Source organism: Coenobita brevimanus, chromosome 1 (assembly GCF_032717465.1).
Source record: "Coenobita brevimanus isolate Jiangsu-jjx chromosome 1, ASM3271746v2, whole genome shotgun sequence".
In the NCBI taxonomy this organism is placed as follows: domain Eukaryota; kingdom Metazoa; phylum Arthropoda; class Malacostraca; order Decapoda; family Coenobitidae; genus Coenobita; species Coenobita brevimanus.
In genome coordinates, this window is record NC_136954.1 from 44,638,467 (window position 1) to 44,661,508 (window position 23,042).

The 23,042-nt window shown below is 41.9% G+C and overlaps 1 protein-coding gene across 1 annotated transcript in view; it reads right to left on the reverse strand.

Moving 5' to 3' along the window:
* The window catches only part of LOC145395764 (glutamate receptor 1-like), a gene marked incomplete at its 5' end in the record, with an annotated part of 589,675 nt that overhangs the window by 399,041 nt on the left and 167,592 nt on the right, over positions 1-23,042 (reverse strand). The window lies entirely within an intron of this gene.

The following is a 23,042-nucleotide window of genomic DNA, read 5'->3' on the forward strand; positions in this document are numbered from 1 at the left end:
ACTGGGGAGAAATGTGGCAAATGAAATTCAACACAGAAAAATGTAAAGTACTTCATACTGGAAGTAACAACGTCCATGCGAATTACAAAATGAACAATATCCAGTTATAAGTACAGACAATGAAAAGGATCTTGGTGTGATAATATCAAATGACCTAAACCAAGTAAGCAGTGCACCGAGGCAGTTAAAACTGCAAACAAGCTGGTGGGTTTTATTGGAAGAACTTTTGAGTTTAAATCGGAAAAAGTCATACTTGCCTTGTACAACTCGCTCCTGCACCCCCATCTTGAGTATTGTGTGCAATTCTGGTCTCCATACTACAGAAAGGACATTGAAAAATTAGAGAAAATTCAGAGAAGAATCACAGAAATGATACCACGACTTAGAAATAAACCATACGAGGAACGCCTTGAAGAACTTAAACTATTTAGCCTAACGAAGCGCAGGCTAAGAGGGGACCTTATTAAAAAGTTATCAAAATCGTGAAGGGATATGACAACTTAGACGTGAATAAATATTTTGATATAGACCGGTCGAGTCAAACCAGAAGTAATGGCTTCGAAATTATGGGAAAGCGTTTCCAAACCCATGGAGCAAAGTACTTCTTCTTTAACAGAGTTGTTAATATCTGGAACAGATTACCCTCAGATACCGTGAACAGTATCTCAATTGAGACATTCAAAAACAAAATAGACAAGTATTTGCACGAGAACTCTCAGCTGACTCTGTTTCTGTCCGAATAACTTGTTTTTATAGCTACATGTAAGTTCATTCCCCTTTTGTCTACAAGACACCCCGTAAACATCGTACCCGTACATAGTGTCGCGTCACGTCATTATACATTTTTCAAATTATTCAATGCAAATAAAGTAATATAAGCACAGATTAGGATCTGCACAGATAGCCCTGAGTTAACAGTCACTACTCTTACTTCCGACCTGTGATGGGCTGTGGATCACTGAGGGTCCCTGTTAGTCAAGTGACCACCATCAGGATTTTTTTAATGTACCAGGGGTCACTGCTTCAGGATGAAACTTGTGTACTTGTCCCACATGGGAGAGTTCCTTGTCTCAGTGGAGTGAATGGAACTAGGGCCTGATTGACTACTCCCTACCTTAAAAGCGCCAGGCAAGGCTGCCGCACCACCCCTAAACATCTACACTGTGCAGTCCCCTCGTGTCTACAGGACACCCCATAAACTAACATAGCTTCATGTCACGTCATTATACATTTTTTGATTTACTCAATGCAAATGAGGTAATATACAGTAAGCACAGATTAGGATCTGCACAGATAGCCCTAAGTTAACGGTCACTATTACTTTTGACCTGTGATGGGCTGTGGATCACTGAGGGTCCCTGTTAGTCAAGTGACCACCATCGGGATTTTTTTAATGTACCAGGGGTCACTGCTTCATGATGAAACTTGTGTACTTGTCCCACATGGGAGAGTTCCTTGTCTCAGTGGAGTGAACGGAGCTAGGGCCTGATTGACTGCTGTCTCCCTAAAAAGCGCCAGGCAAGGCTGCAGCACCACCCCTAAACATCCACTCTGTGCATTGTACATCCACACTGTGCACTGTGCAGTCCCCTTTGTCTAGGACACCTGTCTTACATATTTTTCAATCCCCCCAATGCAAAGAAAGTAATATAAGTCCAGATTAGGATTTGCACAGACAGCCCGGAGTAAACGGTCACTACTCTTACTTTCGACTTGTGATGGGCTGTGGATCACTGAGGGTCCCTGTTAGTCAAGTGACCACCATCGGGATTTTTTTAATGTACCAGGGGTCACTGCTTCAGGAGAAAACTTGTGTACTTGTCCCACATGGGAGAGTTCCTTGTCTCAGTGAAGTGAACGGAGCTAGGGCCTGATTGACTGCTGCCTCCCTAAAAAGCGCCAGGAAAGGCTGCCGCACCACCCCTAAACAGCCACACTGTGCTGTGTGTAGTTTACACGTTATGTCCACAGACTTCGCATTAACTCAATGTACCGGTTTATAATGTCATCCTGTAACTATTGGTTTATTTGATTACTTTCTCTTTCAGGTTACTCAATCGGGTAGCTTATAGACAAAGTATTATAGAATGTGACTTTTCCTTTCCAGTATTTCCTATGAAATTTCCATGTCAGTTTTTCCATGCTGCATGGTGGTTTTCCTCACTTTTTCCTGGAGGGTTTGGTGGTGGCGGAAGCCTTCTTACTTTACTATCCTTATCCTTCAACATGTAGAGTTAGATCTTGTAGTCGTAGTTTTCTCTGTAACAAGCAGCCTCGAAAGGACCATAAGGTCTGTTGCTGTTTGCTTTCCTATGTAATCCTATGTAATCAATATCACCATCATCACCATTATCAATATTACCATCATCATCATCATCATCATCATCATCGTCATCATCATCATCATTTATCATCATCATCAGCAGCAGCAGCACCATTACCATCATCATCACTATCATCAGCATCACCATCACCATCATACCCTCTTTCCTACTCAAAGATAGGGTTGGACAGTGACCGAAAGGCAAGGAAGGATAAAACAGGAAAACTGGTCAAAATTCGAGGCGGGAGAGAGGACAGAAGCCAAAAAAATAATGCAAGTATCTGAACACAGTGACTAACACGAGACCAAATCTTCATCAGGGCAGGTAAGAGAGTACTGACCCAACACACAAACCTCCTTATCTCCTATCTACCCTCCTCACCTTATCATTTCCTCTCTGGGACTTGCTTTTCTAGAATACACAGGTGTCCAAGCTCCTAGTCTTTTGCGATGCATTTTCCATACCGCTTCTTAACATTCCCTTGTAAACTCTATTATTTATATCGTTTTAATATCGATCTAGCTTGGACCAGTAGCATACATGGCGATATTGCGGGATGATGTGTTGAAAAAATCGCTAAGGTAGAGGTGTTACGGGATATTCAAAGGCACTTAGGAATAATCCTCTAGTTGTCAAGTAAATAATAACCTAACTCACCACATTCATGCTACAGATTCTCTCTCTCTCTCTCTCTCTCTCTCTCTCTCTCTCTCTCTCTCTCTCTCTCTCCCCTACATCTTTATCTACATATATGCTGCCTTTCTCCCCTGGCACATCTCTCTCTCTCTCTCTCTCTCTCTCTCTCTCTCTCTCTCTCTCTCTCTCTCTCTCTCTATCATGTGCTAACTTATTCTCTTTTTCCCTGTGTCTGTTACGTGCTGGGTGTGTTTTTAATATCACGTGTGTGTTTTACCTGAAGGAACACGTATGTCTGTACTGCGTTCCTGTTCCGATGCCTTTGTGTTACATGTCTTTCTTGTGTCGTTTCTTATGAGAGAACTTGGATTCTCTCTGTCTTCTGTGCCTTTTATGTATAATAATAATAATAATAATAATAATAACAATAATAATATTAATAAGAATAATAATAATTATATGAAAAATAAAAATTTTTTGTAGCTGCTGCTGCTGCTGCTGCTGCTACTACTACTACGACTATTACAACAACAACAACTATTACTGCTACTACTACTACTATTATTACTACTACTACTATTAGTAGTAATAATATAACAAATACTGTTCAACACAAACTTCTTTTCCATGGTTTACTGCTACACGGGTGATCTAAATCTAAACCCAGGTTATAGAGAAAAAAAAATAAAAAAAGACCCCCCAAAAAAGGTATAAAGGAAAAAAGAACTAGCTCCCTGGTATAAACCTCATGAATTTTTACGGAAACAGGAGTTTGCAGGGGTGGGGGCAAAATAATATACATATATACATAGTGGCTACGACTGGATGGCGGGGGGATGCGAGAAGGAAGGGGGGAGGGGGTTACGAGATCGGACGGGGAGGGTAGATGCGGTATGGGTGGGGGAGGGGGATACGAGAGGGTAAGGGGAGGGGAATGCGAGATGGGAGGGGGAAGGAGGTTGCGAGAGGGAAGAGGGAAGAGCGATGAGAGAGGGGAGGGGAAGGGGGGTTGCTAGAGGGGAGGGGGATGCGAGAGGAAAGAGGAAGGAGGAATGTGAGAGGGAAGGGAGAGGGAGAGGGGACCTAAGTGAAGAGGGAGGTGGCTGGAGGGAAAAAATGGTGGGAGGCTTGAGAGAGGAGAGGGGAACAAAAGGTGTGGTGGGGGGGGGTGAGGAAAGGGGAAAGTGTTGGCAGGGGAGATGAGGGAATAAGAGTTGGAGGGGGCTGGGGGGGGAAGGAGGGTGAGTGAGGGGCACCTTGCCAAAAACCTTTCTAACAACTTTACCTCAACATCCTTCCCTCCTCTTTTCTACTCTGATGGCTCTGCAGCTATTTCTTCTACTGATAAAGCAGATCTCTTCACTCAGATTTTCTCCTCTAATTCCACATTAGACGATTCCAGTGCTGTTCCTCCATCACTTCCCCACTCTAACTTCCTCATGGCTGACATTAAAATTTCTTCAGTGGATATATTTTCTGCCATCACTGGTCTTAATACTAACAAGGCATATGGGCCTGAAGGAGTCCCTCCTGTTGTCCTCAAGAACTGTGCTTCTGTGCTTACACCCTGCCTAGGTAAACTCTTTTGCCTTTGTCTTTCAACTTGTACCTTTCCTTCATGCTGGAAGTTAGCTCTCAATCAGCCAGTCCCAAAGAAGGGTGACCATTCCCAACCCTCTAAATATCGTCCAGTTGCTTTAACATCCTGTTTCTCAAAAGCTTTCGAGTCTATTCTTAACAGAAAAATTTTAAAGCATCTTTCCTATTACAGGCTTCTTTCTGATCGTCAGTATGGGTTCCGTCAAGGATGCTCCACTGGCGATCTTCTCACCTACCTTTCAGACTCCTGGTCATCCTCCTTTTGGGACTTTGGCGAAAGCTTTGCCATTGGACTTGACATCTCAAAGGCTTTCGATCGACTCTGGCATAAATCTTTAATTTCCAAACTGCCCTCTTACGGTTTCTATCCTCCTATCTGTACCTTCATCTAGAGCTTCCTTTCTGGTCGTTCTATAGCCCCTGTTGTAGACGGCCATCGTTCTTCTCCTAGATCTATCAACAGTGGTGTTCCTCAGGGCTCTGTCCTATCACCAACTCTCTTCATTTTATTCATCATTTATCTTTTAAGCTGTATATCTAATCCTATCCACTCGTACGCTGATGATTCCACCCTTCACCTTTCCATTCGGTTTCCGCAACGTCCATCTCGGCGGTTACTTCAACAAACACGGGATGAGGCTATGGAACACCTAATGTCAGACTTTGCTCGTATCTCTGTCTGGGGTAGAAAAAATCTTGTTGTTTTTGATGCATCAAAGACTCAGTTTTTACACCTATCAACCCGTCAAAATCTTCCATAGGAGTACTCACTAATGTTTAATAATATCCAGCTCAATCCTGCATCATCCTTGTACATGTTTGGGGTTTCATTCACACGGGACTTATCTTGGAAAGATCATATTGCATCTCTTGCAAAATCTGTTTCCAAGAGATTAGGCGTGCTAAACCGACTCCGTGCCTTCTTTACCCCTGCACAGCTGTTGACTTTATTCAGGGGTTTTATTCGCCCCTGTTTAGAGTACACTTTTCATGTGTGGGGAGGCTCCCCATATTCAGCTCTTCTCAATAGGGTGAAGTCAAAGGCTATTCGTTTCATCAACTCTTCTCCTCTTACTGGCTCCCTTCATCCTCTGTCTCTTCGCCGCACTGTTGCGTCTTTATCTCTTTCCTATTGCTACTTCAATGGTCACTGCTCCTCTGAAATGTCTGCTTGCATCCCTCCACCTCTACGACGGGTGCTACCTTTTCTGTCCAACTCTCTAATGCAAGGGTTGACCGTTACTCGCAGTCCTTCATTTATGCAACATGTCAACTCTGGAACTGTCTTCTTCTGTCTGTATTTTCTACTTCCTATGATCTCCAGTCTTTCAAACTCGGTGTGTCCAGGCATCTCGAAAAGAATGGATCTTGATTTTGGCTCTCTTTTGTATAGTTTTTGTTTTGTTTTGTTTTTTCTTGGAAGGAACATTTTGCGGGCTAAGCCTTTGGTTCCTTCTTCCTCGCATTAAAAAAAAAAAAAAAGAGCTGAGAGGGGAGGAGGAGTGTAAGAGCAAAGGGGAAGGGATAAGAGGGGAAGAGGGAAAGAAAAGAAAAAGGGAATGTGTGAGACAGCAAGAAGACACAATTGAAAAGGATGAGAGGGGGAGAGAACGGGAGCATGGGGTAGAAAGGGAGGTGGGGGAAAGGAAGAGATGGAAGGGGAACTAGAGGGAGGAGAGGGGAGAGGGAGAAGGGATTGTGCCTACCGCTCCTCACATTCATCATAGCATAAATTTCAAATCTCTCTCTCTCTCTCTCTCTACACACACACACACACACACACACACACACACACACACACACACACAATGGAATGTTGGCTATTACTCGCTGCTGAGGAAAAGAGAGACGAGGGGGTGAGATGGACAAGGGGAAGGATGGAGAGAAGAGAGGAGGGACGAATGGAGGGGGGTGGCAGGAGTGAGAGGAAAGAAGGGGAGTGGTGAGGGGGGAGGTAAAGTAAGGAGGTGAAGATGAGGGAAGAAAAGATGAAAAAGAGGTGAGTATTGCTTATATCTTAACTCTATTGTCTCAATCTCACCTTTCACAAAAACAAAAGTATATATTTACACATATATACTGTATATACGCAACTGCACACATGATCCCTATGCTTCGCGCCGAGGGAGATGGGGAGGAGGAGAACTTAGAGTAAAGGGAGGAGGGAAGGAGGAAGAGGAATGAAAGGAGGGGAAAGGAGGTAGGGCATGGGGCAGTAAGTCTCCCCTTATTTCAATCCAGCCTCCCCTGGTAATATGCTCAAGCTCCAGTGGCTCACTATACGCTAAATATAATCACCTGGAGTTATGTGCAATACTACTCTTCCACGTCACCAAAGAGTTAATGATACTCTACCTTTTTTACTCCAACTTGGCTTAAAACTACCATCTCTCATCTTGAATGCTGAGAGGTAACAATAGAATAACACCAGAATATGATGCTAGTCACGAAGAAAAGCCGTGGAAAGGATGTAGAGCCATGGTATTGTCTTATTCTGCCACTGAGCAAAGTGAAATAAGCTGCCAAAAGACTAACATCTGGGCCATGTAAAGGCAAAAAGGATTTAGTAATATCATTTTTAGAATCCCATAATTACAAACGATTAAATAAGATCTTTTGGTTTAAGCCTCGAAAATACTATACTTCTTTCACTTTTACTTGGCTCACATTTTTCTCCTTTCGCTACTTATTTCACGTAGCTCAGAAGCAGAAAAATAAAATGCTATCTATATCCTTTCCATAGCACTTCTTCGTGAGCAGCATCGTATTCCAGAGTTAGTCTATTGTTACAACTCAGCATTCAAGATGGAGAGATGGCAATTTTAGGCCACGTCTGAGTAAAATGGGTAAAAAAGATGGCACCACCATGACAGTGCTATCCTTTCCAATGCTTTAGACGCACTTTGATTCACATATGCAGGCTGAACCATATAATTCAAGTGAGAAAAAGTCGAGCATTCCCAAGATATACTGTGACAGTTTGGGCCATCAGACTTTTATAATTTATCTCACCTGAACAAAATTGTCTTAAAGCATCCAGAATCAACTTACTATGTGTCTAAAGATGGCTAGTAAGCTAACATGTAGGGGCCAAAGATTTTTATTCTTGCAATCTGCTAACAAGTCTATTTAGCTTAATATAACAAATGTGAGGGGCAGGAGTGGGGCGCTTTCGTGCGGTGGCCCTGACATAGTTATATGGTTCCACTGCCTGGTTATGCAAACGTTCCTCAACTCCCCAACACCTGATAAGGTGATGGTGGAGTGCATGAGGGGGGGGGGGTCAGATTCAGCCTGCAGCATACTGGGTTCACAATCAGATGAAAAACAACAAAAAATTACCATCACCACCACCATTACTACTGCTACTACTACAACCACTACTACTACTACAACCACTACTACAACTAATGCGAGGGGCCTTTCCTATGACGAATAAAATCGTTCCATAGCAGCACAAATGTACTAAAAAGGAGGTCACCAAGATTCAGTGTGGACGAACTCAGCTACACTCACATTGTTTCACTGACGACGATTTCCATCTCCAAAAACGAATAAAAGCCTCCGAAGGTAGCAAGAATACAAGAGGTGAAATTTCAGTCGTCGCTTGAGGTTTATTTAAGACGATTTTACTGCAGGCTACAGTTGATCCACTCGGTAAAAATTCTACCCCACCCCAAATATAATCGTTAAGAGGTATCAAATATGCAACGGAAATGACGTCCGGTTATTTCTGGCCAAGTCCAGTCAGTTTTGTGGAACTTAAAGAGATCTGTTATGCTGTAGTGAATAATAATGGCTATATTTAACCCCATCATTTTCTGAACTCCATCGTACTCTGAAAATAATTTAGAGACAATGAACAGAATGAAAGCAACATCCCCTTTTCCCTCCTCGTCATTCTTTCTGCCTCTCCTTCTCCTCTACTTTCCTGCTCCTCTCCCCCTTTCTCTCTCTCTCTCTCTCTCTCTCCCTCCTTCCCATCCATTAATTGGGCCAATTCTCACCCTACGCTACGATCTGACATCCTTCATCATCCCTCGCTGATCTCTCTTGTCCCCCTTCTCCCTTCCCCCCACCTCTCTCTCTCTCTCTCTCTCTCCTCTTCCTTCTCCTTTGTCCCCCTCTAATTTCCATCTTGCCTCCCCATTACCCTCAATTTCCTCCTCTCTGCTCTTCTCACCCCCCTCACTTCCCCTCTCCCCCCTCCACACCTCTCTCCTCTGCTCCTTCTCCTAGCACAGCATAATTCTCTAATTCTGGGGTGTCCTTAACCACTTCTTAAATAAAAAAATCGAGGGGGGAGGGGTCCTTAAGAAAACTGTCTGGTGGCAGCACGGGAAAATGGCCCACTTTACTGAACGAGTTAGAGGTAGTTTTATCTAATCACGGCATTCCTGCTTGAACTATATTAATTTATTTGTATAGTTATTTTATTTATGCCTTTCTAATATCAACATTATCCGAATCATGGGCACACAAATGAATTTTAAATTGTAACAGGCCAGATAAATCATTAAGGAAGAAATGTTACGACAGTCCCCAAGGCAGCGAGAGGACGCTACTCCATGGATTGTGTCGAGTGAGGGGAATATTAATCTGGGGTGACGAGGGAGATGACCTGGGGTGAGACGAAAGGAGATTTATAGGGGTGAGGGGTGATTTATTGGGTGACAAAGCGTGAAATGGGGACAAGGGGAGATTAATAGGGGTGAGGTGTGATTTACTGGGTGGTAAGGCGTGAAATGGAGACGAGGGGAGATTAACAGGGGTGAGGGGTGATTTATTGGGTGGTAAGGCGTGAAATGGGGTGAGAGTATGGGAGAAGGTGGAGTAAGTGAAATTTTGTTGGGGTGAAGGGAGTGTGTAGGGGAAAGAGGAGGGGAGAAAGAGGGGAGGAAGTGGTAGACAAGAGAGAATATGGGTAGGGGTGATGTAAGGGGGAAGGGTGAGGAGAAAGTAGGCGAGGGGAGAAATGAGACGGGTAGAGGTGTGAGGAAGGGAAGAAAAAAGAAGTGAGGGTTAATGGGTAGGGGAATGACGGGAGGGTTAATGGGTAGGGGAATGAAAGGAGAGGTAATGGGTAGGGGAATGAAGGGACAGGTAATGGGTAGGGGAATGAAGGGACAGGTAATGGGTAGGGGAATGAAGGGACAGGTAATGGGTAGGGGAATGAAGGGACAGGTAATGGGTAGGGGAATGACGGGAGGGTTAATGGGTAGGGGAATGAAAGGAGAGGTAATGGGTAGGGGAATGGAGAAAATGGGTAGGGGAATGATTGGTGGGGTAATGAGTAGGGAAATGATGAGGGGTAATGAGTAGGGAAATGATGAGGGGTAATGGGAGGGGGAATGATGATGGGTAATGAGTAGGGGAAATTGCAGGTGAGGGACTGGCCTAGGGGAGGGAAAGTAAGTAGCCGTGAAGTGAAGACTGGAAGTGAGGGTGAAAATGTAAGAGGTAAAGGAAGTGAAAAAGGATATAAGTGCGTCAAAGGAGGTGGTTCTGGTGAGGTGGCTGGAGTCAGGGGGTGGGATGGCTGAGATAAGATAACGGGTATTGGAACGACGTGAGGTGAGGCTGTCTGGCCCTCAGTTGACGACAGAAAGCTTAACTCTGTTATTCTCACTACTGAAAGACGATTTTTGTCTCAGCTTACAAGTGGCCAGTCCCCGTCCATAAAAATATCCAGAAATCCTTACACGACGAAATATCACCTTTTATTTTTGCTGTTACTAAACAACTTTATTCATCGTCATAGTAAAGACGTTTCGGGTAAGGTAGGTTAAATGTATCGCGTATCGAACCTTAAAAAAAAAAAAAAAAAAAAAAAAAAAAAAAAAAAAACTAATGAGTTTCGTTTTCTCTAATTCTCTCTAATTTTATCTCTCCGAACATGAGTGGAAAAAGTGTTCTGACATTTTATATATATTTTAAAACTAATGGTGATTGAATTTTACCCATGTTTCGAGAATTACATTAGAAATACGTGTTGTTTTCGGCATGAAAACAGAAATATTAGATGACATAATTTAAAAAACTTATTGGTATTTTTTCATCTATCTGACTTTAGACTTTTTCTAGTGCATCTACATTTTTTTTTAAATTCATTCAGCTCTAAACATGGGTTAGGTAGTCCGTCTCCCGTATCTAGTAATCCACTTACGTCACAAGAAACTAGGGCTGGTCTCCTGAGGAATTATAGGTTTATTTGTATTTTTCCCCACTCGACACTTGGCACAGTTCACGTAACCCGTTTCAGAGGTCCAGTCATCCACCTCCGACGTATCAATAAAGTGCTGGTTCTCTGCAGCTCTCACACATCATCCTGGCACTACACCTACTGTCTCTTGTGTTACACGCCATGGATACCACAGTTGAATCTGGTATTACGGTATCAGTGGTGGTGTTTTCATGGGTCTTATTCTAAGTGGCAATAAAGCTGTCATAAAAACTCTTCCTTAGCAATTTGTTCCGAATATTACGTCTCAATTTCCTCTTTCATGTTATTAATGCAAAATTTTGTCGAAATTAAAACAATATAAGTATACAAATGAATTTAGGAGCTGTATGCGAAAGAAGCCACAAAGACAGAGATGCTACGAAGCCACCTATGGCACACACGATAAAGCCCTAAGGCATGTCGGTGGGCTGATATGAAAGAACAGTTAACAAGACGGTACCCACTTTACATCCACCACCCACAACACTGCCTGACTCCTTCACTCCCAGGACATATTATTTTTACTTTACTCTTGGTCTTACTAAACTATTTGATTCACATAATGAGTGCCTCCTTAGCAGTGAAGCGGGTATTGAAGGATATATATAAAACCAATACTATTCTCAAACTCTTTCCTGCGTTGAACAAAACTGTCTGGAAATAGCTTCAAAACATGGAAGCGTAGTCCTTGGCCCGGAGATGCCAATATAATTTATCGCAATAAAATAGGGTGTCAAAGAAGTTACTGTGCATTAGATGTTATCGTAACCAACACATTTCACAAACATCTTACAGTGCCACATCCCCAACTGCCACACCTCATACCGGAAACACCTTGCACTGCCTCATCGCACAATGTCACATCTCAAACTGCTACACTTCACACTGCCACATTCCATACTGCCACATCACACTGTGCCACACCTCACACTGCCAAAATTCAGCATCTCACACTACCACATTTCTTACTGCTACACAACATACTGCCATATCTCACACTGCCACACCTCATACTGCCACACCTCATACTCCCAAATCTCACACTGCCACACTTAACTCTTCCACACTTCATACTGCTGCACCTAACACAGCTACACCTTATGCATATTGCTATATCTCACACTGACATAGCCTGCCTCACACTACCACACCTCATGCTTCTACACATCATACCGGCATATCAGACACCGCCACACTTCATTGTACTGTATTGCGAACTACATCTTACACTACCACACCACATACGCCCACATTTCCCAATACCACACCATATACTGCTAAATCAGACAGTCACATCACACACTGACATACATTACACTGCCATATCTCACACTACCAGACCACAGACGTCCAAATCCCTCTCACAGATCACACTACCACATCACACTACCAGATCACATACTGCCATATCTCACACTATCAGACCAAAAACGTCCAAATCCCTCTCAAACTTCACACTACCACATCACACTACTTGACCTCACACTGCCACTCATCGCATGGAGACACCATACACTAACACGTACACCAGACACTGTCACATCTTACCACCATAGCTCACACTACTACACTTACCTACAAATACCTGCACTACACTCCACTACACTCCTCCTATGCAAGCTTTTGTCCTGTGTTATTCATGCAAACTCTATCAATATTAATAAGATATATTTTCAACAACGAAGAATTTATTACTGTGTAGTGTGTAAAATATATGGTCAAGGAAAATGCAGTATAGAGTCTCTTAATGCCCTGACACAGGGCCAATTAAAATCTCTCTCTCTCTCTCTCTCTCTGGATACTGAGCTCCTTGCCAGGCCTTCCTCCGAGGAGGTATGAGCAGCAGATGTGGCGCCAGGCCACATGTGGGTCGACCACATACTGTGTGTGTGTGTGTGTGTGTGTGTGTGTGTGTGTGTGTGTGTGTGTGTGTGTGTGTGTGTGTGTGTGTGTGTGTGTGTGTGTGTGTGTGTGTGTGTGTGTGTGTGTGTGTGTGTGTGTGTGTGTGTGAAAGAGTAATGCTTGGCCTCTATTTTCACTATTAAAGTGAATGAAATTGCAGCATGTGAGTTACTTACGCACTTCAAGGTGCAGATTTGTAAGTGATCACCATATCATATACGAATATGGAGAAAGAAGCAGTGTTCAACTTCTTTGCACAGTGTTTTCTGTAAAATTAATCAAATAATCTGGCAGTCTGTAAGAGCAATATGGCGACAACGTCATCGTAATGAAGTGCTTAACTATATAGTATTTCCATGTGTAATAGTAATATATTTTGATTTTGTTTACGTGACTACAGTTTCATATATTCAATTCAATTCAATTCAAATTGTTTATTTAGCCATATTAATACATAACACAAGGTAAATAATATTACATTATACATTGTCATGGCTGGGCCCGTTAAATGGAACCATTTTTGACAGGCCCCTAATAAAATAGTGTAACATGAAGCTAATGAGATAAATGCATGGCAGACAAATTTTCATGTGCATATGAATTAACATGTATGAAAATATTACAGATTATACTCGTACAGAATAACAAAGACACCTTACCCTTCACATCACATTATCAATTACATCTATATATTTACATATACATATGATTAAATTATAATTCAGTAGCCATTTACAATATACCTTTTTATACTCATTTTGAAAGTTGCTTTATTAGTTAGCTGTTTTATGTCGTCTGGAATTTCATTCCATTTCACACAACCAAAATAAGTCACAAATCTCTTTTGAGCCTCTATTTTTGGAAACACAGGTCTAAGATGGTACCTGTTTCTTGTATTCATGTTATGTATTTCGAATGCTTGAGAAAATTCAAATGTATGATGTGACTGCAACTGACCATGAATAAATTTAAGACATTCAAGTATATATATATTTATCACTGATTTAATTATTCCTAAGTTTTTGAAAATTGGAGCAGTGTGATCATCCAAATTCGCCCCAGCTATTATCCTTATAATTCTTTTTTGGAGTAAAACTAAGGAGTTGAGTTTAGTCTTTCTAGCCATCCCCCACACTACATTACAATACTGTAAGTATGGATAAATCAAGGTGTAGTACAATGTTCTGAGCGTATCTAAAGGTAACAAGTGTTTTATTTTATGTAATATACCAGAGGATTTTGCAAGTTAACTCTGAATGTGACTGATATGGTCCCTCCACGTAAGCTTTTCATCAATAAATATACCAAGATATTTAATTGAGGATGATCTATGGATATTTTTGCCACAAAGTTTTATACTGAAATTTTCATTAAATGATTTATTGCCAGCAAATACTAAATACTGAGTTTTTTCTACATTCAGGGAGAGTTTATTGGCCAATAACCATGTGGATACTAAATTTAGCTCAAAGTTCATGATTTTAGTTAGAGAGACGATATCATTTTCAGAGTGGGTAATATTAGTGTCATCAGCAAAGAGAGTGAATTTCATGATTTTAGAGGACTCAGCAATGTCATTTATGTACACCAGAAATAACAGAGGGCCTAATGTGAAGCCCTGTGGAACCTTTGCGACAACTTTGGAAAACTTGGAAGTTGAATAATTTATAATGGTACATTGACTTCGGTCAAGTAAATAACTCCTGAACCAGTTGTGACATATATTCCGATTTCCGTAATGATGTAATTTTCTCAACAAAATATTATGATCTACAATGTCAAAGGCTTTTTTAAGATCTAAAAATACACTGATAGTAAACTTTCCATTTCCCTGGTCTTGCAAACTTTTGTCTATTAATTGTGTGATGGCCACTTGTGGAGATAGATTTTTGCGAAAACCAAACTGACAGTTATATAAAATGCCATGTCTTACAAGAAATTCTTCAAGTCTAAAGCGAAGGAAGTTTTTGCTCAGAATTACCAGCGACTTCCATAATTTTACATAAAAACCATAATAACTGGAGGAGGAGGAGGAACAACACAGGTTTCTATGTTCCATCATGTAAGGTTAATCTGCATTATAACTCTTAGGCTCCTTGGGCTCATTCCCAGGTAAATAAAATGGCCTGACGTTACCTGGAAGAGAAGACTTTGGCAACGAGGATATTATTTTCCGGTGCCATATGCGCGGGTAATCTGTGTTCCTATTACATAAATACTGGAAGACTACTGGACTATTGTGGTGTTTCAGTCAACAATATAAAGCAGGTTAAGACATACTCCTGAATCCACATGCAAGACTAACTAGTATATCAGTTATTAACACTCGTGGTCGGGACACCTGCAGTATTCTACTTCAGCTGAAGTCAGGCGATAACATTCAACAGAGAGCGCGTCACAGTAACCTTAACGTTTTCACCAGTCACATTCTCATGGTATTCTGTTTCGCCCAACGCCAGACGATTTTATTCAAGCGAAAGCTTGTCACAGGAGGCTGAGATTCTCTGCATTGCAATATATCGCAGGGTTATTGTATGATCTATATCTTTTTCAAGTGAATGAAATACTACCAGCTACCTAAACACTATACCATACTCAAGATGGTGTATTTGTATGTGTAGGGGCAAAGAAATTCTGTATTGTAACATAACCTGAGTACTGCAGGAGTATCACTTGATTCGCAAATACTGGGCGGCCCATAAATAGCATCAATATTTTTTATTTTAATACACTCATCTGGCGGTACCTCGTGTGCTGCGGGAACGGCTAAGTATGCTGATGTGGGCGTGAGAGTGGCAGTAGGAGCTGGAAATCAACAGATAATGCAGGAAAGATTCTTATAACATTGATTGAGTCGTCCCCGCAAAGCGCAAGAAATCGCTAGGCAGAGTGGAAGAGAAGCGCTACATATATACCACCTTGTATAAGATATATAAAGGAATAGATCAACATTTCCGTATCCAAGCATAATTTGTATTGCACTGTTTCGTTGATGAATACTGAAGGAATGCTGCCTGCCGTACGAGAGGCTAGGAACGGGAAAAGTGTACAGTTCAGGCAGCGAGACACAGCAGCGTAAGCCAATTAGCCAAAGGGGACTTAGTCATTGTCAGGCCGGAGACTAATTCATTGTTCTTACGTCAACTGCTGCTCTTGACGTCGATGGCTTGTTAGGGAGAAAGAAATGAGAGCTAAGTCCCTTGCATAAGTCAGTTTCCTTACAGGGTACATACGCCCCCCCCCCCTCTCTCTCTCTCTCTCTCTCTCTCTCTCTCTCTCACCAATGGCTTATAAGAGAGAGAGAGAGGAATGACAACTTCACCCTCCTGCATCAGTCAGCTTTTATCCCATGGTAACCTCTTGCCACTTCTATACCTGTTACCTCTCTCATAATCCTGAATCATGCAGTATTATCCTCCTGTCCATTATGTTCCTTCAGTCTTCGTCTGTGCTAATTCTCTCTCTCCTTTTTTTCCTCTCTAATCTGTCTTTCTTCACTTCTTTTAAACCTGCTACCTCTCTTTCATGCTGCTGAACCCTTGTATCATTTTCCTCTCCTTTATTATGATCATGCAGTCTCCTTCTCTGTCATTTTCATCTTTACTGCTTCCACCTCTGCTGTTTCAAGTCTGACACTCTCTTCTTACCACTTCTGCACCTATTACAAAAGCATCACAAACACCATAGTAGCTACATCCATCCATCCATCCATCTATCTATCTATCTATCTATCTATCTATCTACAAGTACTGTTGGATTAACACTCTAAAGGGCATGGTCTTTCTCTGAGCTGAAAGAAACCATCCAATCGGTAGCCAGAATATAAACTTAAGTGATGCCCTGCCCCCTAAAAATGGATCCCACTGTCTCTACATTCCCCCAAATAAGCCAGCAAGCTTGTATGTACTAAATTACCTTAAAACAGTGTTCCCTGCAGTGCTTAACCCGACACACCCAACGAGAGCGAGATGTTGTGTGTCTGGCATTTGCATTTGTTCCTCCGTGTTAGTCTGTTAATATATGATTGTCAGGCACGATTTTCATCAGTTTTCAATCAACAGCGTTTTCATAACATGGAAATTACATGCTAAATCACATACACACACACGCACACACACACACACACACACACACACACACACACACACACACACACACACACACACACACACACACACACACACACACACACACACACACACACACACACACACACACACACACAACCTTGAAAAAGTGACAAACATGCGTGTACCCGTCAAAATGGCGACACTGGAAATGCACACACACACACACACACACACACACACACACACACACACACACACACACACACGAAAAATAACCAGGGCAACGTTTGAGTATTCGTCAAAAAAATCTTACATGGAAATTATTCAGTCTCCTCCTGGTGATGGACATGGCGGTAGTGGCGACAATTTAGTCTGAGCAAAAATGATTCCAGCAGTCACATTCACGCCTCCCATGTTCCGCTGGCAATTGTGTTTCTTATATTTCAGTGACGGGCGTGGTTTACTTGGCCACAGTTAACATTCTCAGGCTCGTCTTTTCTGAATAAATTATCACAACATAAATCGAATTAAAATACCTGCGCATGACAACAAAATATATAGAAGAAGCAGTATAAAACACACACACACACACACACACACACACAAAACGTGTGAGGGATGATCTTAATACTAACACTCTCAAGACCCTACGGTATGCTCACTTTCAGGTAAATTAAATCGTGTGGCGGTAGCTGGAACAGACCACTAGATTGGTTCCGATCATGAGGGGGTTAAGTGTAATCAAGGCAGCCCTACATACGAACATTTAACACACACTCTTCTCATCCTATACTTCACACACCTTCCGCACCTGCACCCATGCCTGAAGCTGTGGGTGGCGGCGGATCACTTCACCTGTCATAATAAAATGGTGTTCCTGGCCCCTACTGAATAGCTGCCCTTCAGCACCCATAAAACAAGGGATACATCACTGGTCACAGGAGCGGCCCTTATGTCAGGCGTGTACAAACAGGCCAATAAATACATACATACCGTACATACATACGTAAGTACGTACATACACATACATACATATTCATACATACATATTCATACATATATACATACATAAACATGCATACATACATACATACATATATGCATACAAATATACAGGAAACCTAGCCGAACAAGACCAAACATAACTATGAAAACGCTGCTTTTCATTTCCTTCCTTACGAAGGTAAGGGTTGATGAATGACAAGTTTAGGACCAAAGTATACGACAATCATGTTTGGGTTAGGTACTGTTAAAGTTTGTGTAATACCCTTTAAAAAGAGCTGATTTACACCAAACGTTGTGGAAGGGTCGAGGATGAGGCGGAAATAAAACTAGCTGCTTGATTTTAGGAGCACTCAGTCAAAGGTCAAGTGCACAGAGAAAGGTCAAGGGTCAACGTCAAAGGACAGGCAACTGAATTCTGATCTTATCAGAACCAAATCTGGTGGAAGGATACAGGGTTAGACAAAAACGGAAGGATTCTGTTCTGAGAATCAGTCAAACGTTACGGTCACAGGCCAAGGTCAAAGTTCGACCCGTGTGTCTATGTGTGAACAAAATAAAACAGTTTTGGTCTCATTTAGGTCAAACTTGGTGAATGAGCGGTGGACCAACCACATTTTTTTTTTTTTAAATAATAGGTTAAAGGTCAAGGTCAACGTAAATAGCTATTTTCCAATGCAGACATCACTTTGTGGAAGGGTTTAGGTTAAAGTAAGGATACAGATGCTCGATTATGATAACTTTCAGTCAAAGATCAAGGCCACAGGGAAAGGTCAAAGTTCAGAGTCACTGGGGGCAAAGTCAGCTCAAACAGTTATGATCCAATTTGGACCATAGTCAGTAGAAATGTTAAGGGTTGGCCAAGAAATAAATAAATCGATTTTGGGAATACTCAGTCGAAGGTCAAGGTCACAGGACAAAGTATATTTGGCCCTTTAGAGCAGCCGGTGGACACGGGTGTTGCACTCTCTGAATGCTCCTTCTTGTTAGTTGTTGTTACTGATACTACTTGTTCTATATTCTGTCGTGTGTGTGTGTGTGTGTGTGTGTGTGTGTGTGTGTGTGTGTGTGTGTGTGTGTGTGTGTGTGTGTGTGTGTGTGTGTGTGTGTGTGTGTGTGTGTTTATTGCTGTCTTTCAAACTGCTTCTTTAGTATGTCTTGTAGTCTTGTGTTGATGGTCATTCCTGTACTCTGTCTTGGCTGTTAACTTGTGTAATTCCAGAGATGTCTGTTAAACAAATTAGTATAACTTCTATTACTCTATTTATGTCACGAAGTCTCACTTAAAAAAGAACTGTCTGGGTGTAGCAAGACAAAATTTAATAGTACGTCATCATAGTAAATGGGTCAGAGGGTAAACAGGCTAGGGGAATGGGGGAGGATAGATTTAATTGGGAAGGGGGAAAGGGGAAAAGTGAAGACAAGAGGGAGGAGGGAGATAATCATGGTGGATGAGGGGAAGGCAGACTAAGAATGGGTGGGGATAAGGGTGAAAGAGAGGATGGGGAGAGGAGGGCGTCAAAAGCAGCGAGGATGGAGGAGAAGGGACGAGAGGCTTCTAAAGGTGAGAGGGATTAAAGGAGGGAGGGTAGACTAAGAGAAGGGGTGGTAAGGGAAGCAGGTGGGGAGAGGCTGAGGGGATGAGAGGGAGGCGTCAGAGGGAGGGTAGTTAGGAAAAGGGAGAGGAGGGAGTTAGAATGCTGGACAAGAAGGTGAGGGGGAGGGGGACAGAATTTGCATACAGCTCTTGTTTCTATGTAAATATGTATGTAAATCAGACAATTATAGGCCTCAAAACATATAAAACGAGGCAAAGCACAAGTCAATGCACTGTATATGAAGGAGACTGGATGTGTGTGTGTGTGTGTGTGTGTGTGTGTGTGTGTGTGTGTGTGTGTGTGTGTGTGTGTGTGTGTGTGTGTGTGTGTGTGTGTGTGTGTGTGTGTGTGTGTCGTACAGTCTCGAAAACACCCTGACTTTTACCCCAGACCTTATATTACTATGAATTTGGCTTAAGTCGCCGTCTTCGTTCCCTCATATTTTCGTCCTCGATTTTTCTTCGTTGAAAAATCCATTTACTTCTCTGCTAATGAAATTATTTTTCCTTCTTCAAATTTTTAGAGATCTCAGAGGGACAAAACACCTCGCTTATTTACATATTTACTTATTTATTTATTCTTGCTTTAATAGCCTCTTCTTCCACGTATATATCCGAAAACGCCACGACTTCATGGCCAAGACTTTTAGAAAAAATAAATAAAAAAATGTTTCGATTTTGTTTACTTGCAAAATATAAATACGTCGATTTTTTCGCCTGTTATATAGTCCTTTTCTTTTACCCATACATTTCTACTAACTCCTAGATATTTTTTTCTTGGATTAAACTTTTAGACTGCCGGTACATGCAATAGTTGGATCGTTTGTCAACCCGACCTTTTCTCTTCTTCGTATTTTTGTCATGCTTCGATTTTTTCCCCACCCGTAAATCGCCGTACATTTCCGCCAACACCACAATCTTTTCCTGGTCCAGACTTTTAGAGAACTCGAAAAGAAAATCCAGAGCAAATCCGCAGCGCCTCTCGTGGATGGCCGGTGGTGGTGGGCATTTTCAGGGATGACGCCCGACGTGTGTGCCGATAACACCAAGGGCGATGGCTTTCACTCAGGGGTAATTTCAGGAAGGAAAGAGAGGAGCAGCGGAGCCGGCCTTGAGAAACCAAAACGGGCAGGGAGGCGGGGAGAAAGGATGGAGAAAATAGCTGTTTGTTCTGGCGTGATTTTACTTCAATTTTGTCTGGAAGAGGGATACATCAAAAGCTAAAACGCCTAACAATGTAAGGATCATATCGGTAACAAAAATACTTTAAAATATATATGTATAAAAACGGAACATAAGTATTATATTGTTGATTAGTAAAGAGGGGAAGGGGAAGACTAAGGAAAAAGTTGTGTGTGTCTCGCCTCAGTAATGTACCTCCAGCATAAAAAAATAAAAAATAAACAAAATAAACAAACACTGCACAGTGCACTAAATATATATTATACTGTTGACTGTCAGAGACAGAGTATGGGAAAAAGCTGTGTGGTTTAGCATAGACTTCCCTCAGTCTCTCACAGTAAACATCTGTACCAATAATGTCAGCATCGTATCTTTGACAAGTTAAACAAAGGACAGACGACCGGAAGCGACAGAGAATGAAAAAAAAGTACGTGTTTTAGCACTGGCTTCCATCAGCCTCTTACCAAATGGCAACGACGAAACCCAAAGCTACAAGGCACAAACAATGAAATGACGGTACGTGGTGGAGACCATCATCCACTCACTTGATGTAGTGCTGTCTACTTCTTCCCAAGGTCACTCTCCACTGAATGACAAACCTAATGGTTTCCTGTAACCCAGGAAACCATTTACAACGCTGAGTGGTAACCATATAACCAAATGACGGTGTGATGTGAAGCCTGCTATGGTGCCCCTGTTAACTGGAAGGAGAGACATGAATGCGACGTCCATCCAGGACCTTCTTCCCCGTCGCTCGCTGTGACGAGATACAATCCATCGCAAGGGAACATTGGTTCACTGCACGAGATGGCCCTGTAGGGGCAGTTGCTTGCCTCCGGTTGATGGGGATACTATGCTAAAACAGACCGGGGTTGCCCTACTATCTGCTACTACTATCAACTTAAACATACATTAGTTAACAAAATCGCCACCATAAATGTGCTAGTATTTTCATTGGCAGGCAGGGAGAGAGGGTGGGAAAAGCTGTATGTGACGTAGTCTTACTGCATTGTACTGAAAACGTAAAGACGATATCGAAGTAATATGAATATATCGTTAAATCTATACTGAACACAAACACAACAACAACAACAACAACAAAATGTATCGATAAGCATTACAATGTTAACAGGTAGGCAATGACCCTAACCTTCCTTCAGTAGTCTTAAGTTTATACCGAAAAACAGAAAAATGAAACCCAAAGCTACTATACAGGTGAGAATAATATAAACTTTAAATCGGCAACAAAAACAACATAGAAATCGTTCCTAAATATTGCAGTATATCGTCGAGAGAGAGAGAGAGAGAGAGAGAGAGAGAGAGAGAGAGAGAGAGAGGGAGTATTATATGCAAAGTAGATAAGGGTACATGATTCTCGAGGGGAGGCTAAACAAAATCTGGAATATTTTTTCACCCTGTATACATAATGTTATATTTATTGACCATATCCTACCCATCCCAGTCTGGCCTTCACCCACACCATTTATCAGTATAGGTCCGTATTCTCGTCGCGTAAGGTGGTTCCCTAGCACCTCTTCCTCAGCTATTTCTTTCTGGATGTGGGTGGTTAACATCTTTTTGTCCGTTAGGCCTATGTAAGCAGAATATGACGATACAGTAAGGATTAATGTAACTCAGAATATGATAGTAAGGTGTAATAAGCAAAATAAATCGCATAGAAAGGGTGTTAGGGAGCTTCCTTAACCGACGAGAGTACGGGCCATAGTGACTTGTACTGAACGGGAAATTATAACACTGTGGTTCCCGTGACTCAGGTAAACAGAATCACAAGATATTACCTGGAAGAGAATACAAGCGTTGACCAGACTGTGTGTGTGTGTGTGTGTGTGTGTGTGTGTGTGTGTGTGTGTGTGTGTGTGTGTGTGTGTGTGTGTGTGTGTGTGTGTGTCCGACTTCTGGGCATAGGCTTCACAGCCTGCTCTCAAAGCCCAGTAGTCCTCCTACATACCATACACCTCTCTACATGTCACCACTTCGGCGCTAACACCCACCATCCATATTGAATACATGCTAGGACTGTCTCATACAGGACTGGTGTATTGGTATTAGCGGGGGTACTTTTATGACATGTCGGCGGGTCATCTGGTAGATCAGGAAAGTCTGCTTTTAGGAAATTCAAATCCTTAAACTGTTCCCTGCCCCAGCCGGGATTCGAACCTGGGTCCATCAGGATTGGATGATGATTTGTACATACATACATACACATTCATACACAGATATACAGAACATACATACATATACATACATACATACATACATAGGCTACATACAGACATTCATATACAGACAAGTAGATACATACATACAGATGCATACATACAGACATTCATATATATATATATACAAACATGCATACATACATATATACATACATAAATACATACATATGATATACAGAGAAATATATAGGTCACTCGTCGTCGGTGAAATCTTTATTAGTACTGTACAGGGAAAGAATTAATCAAGAGGACTAAACAACTGATGAA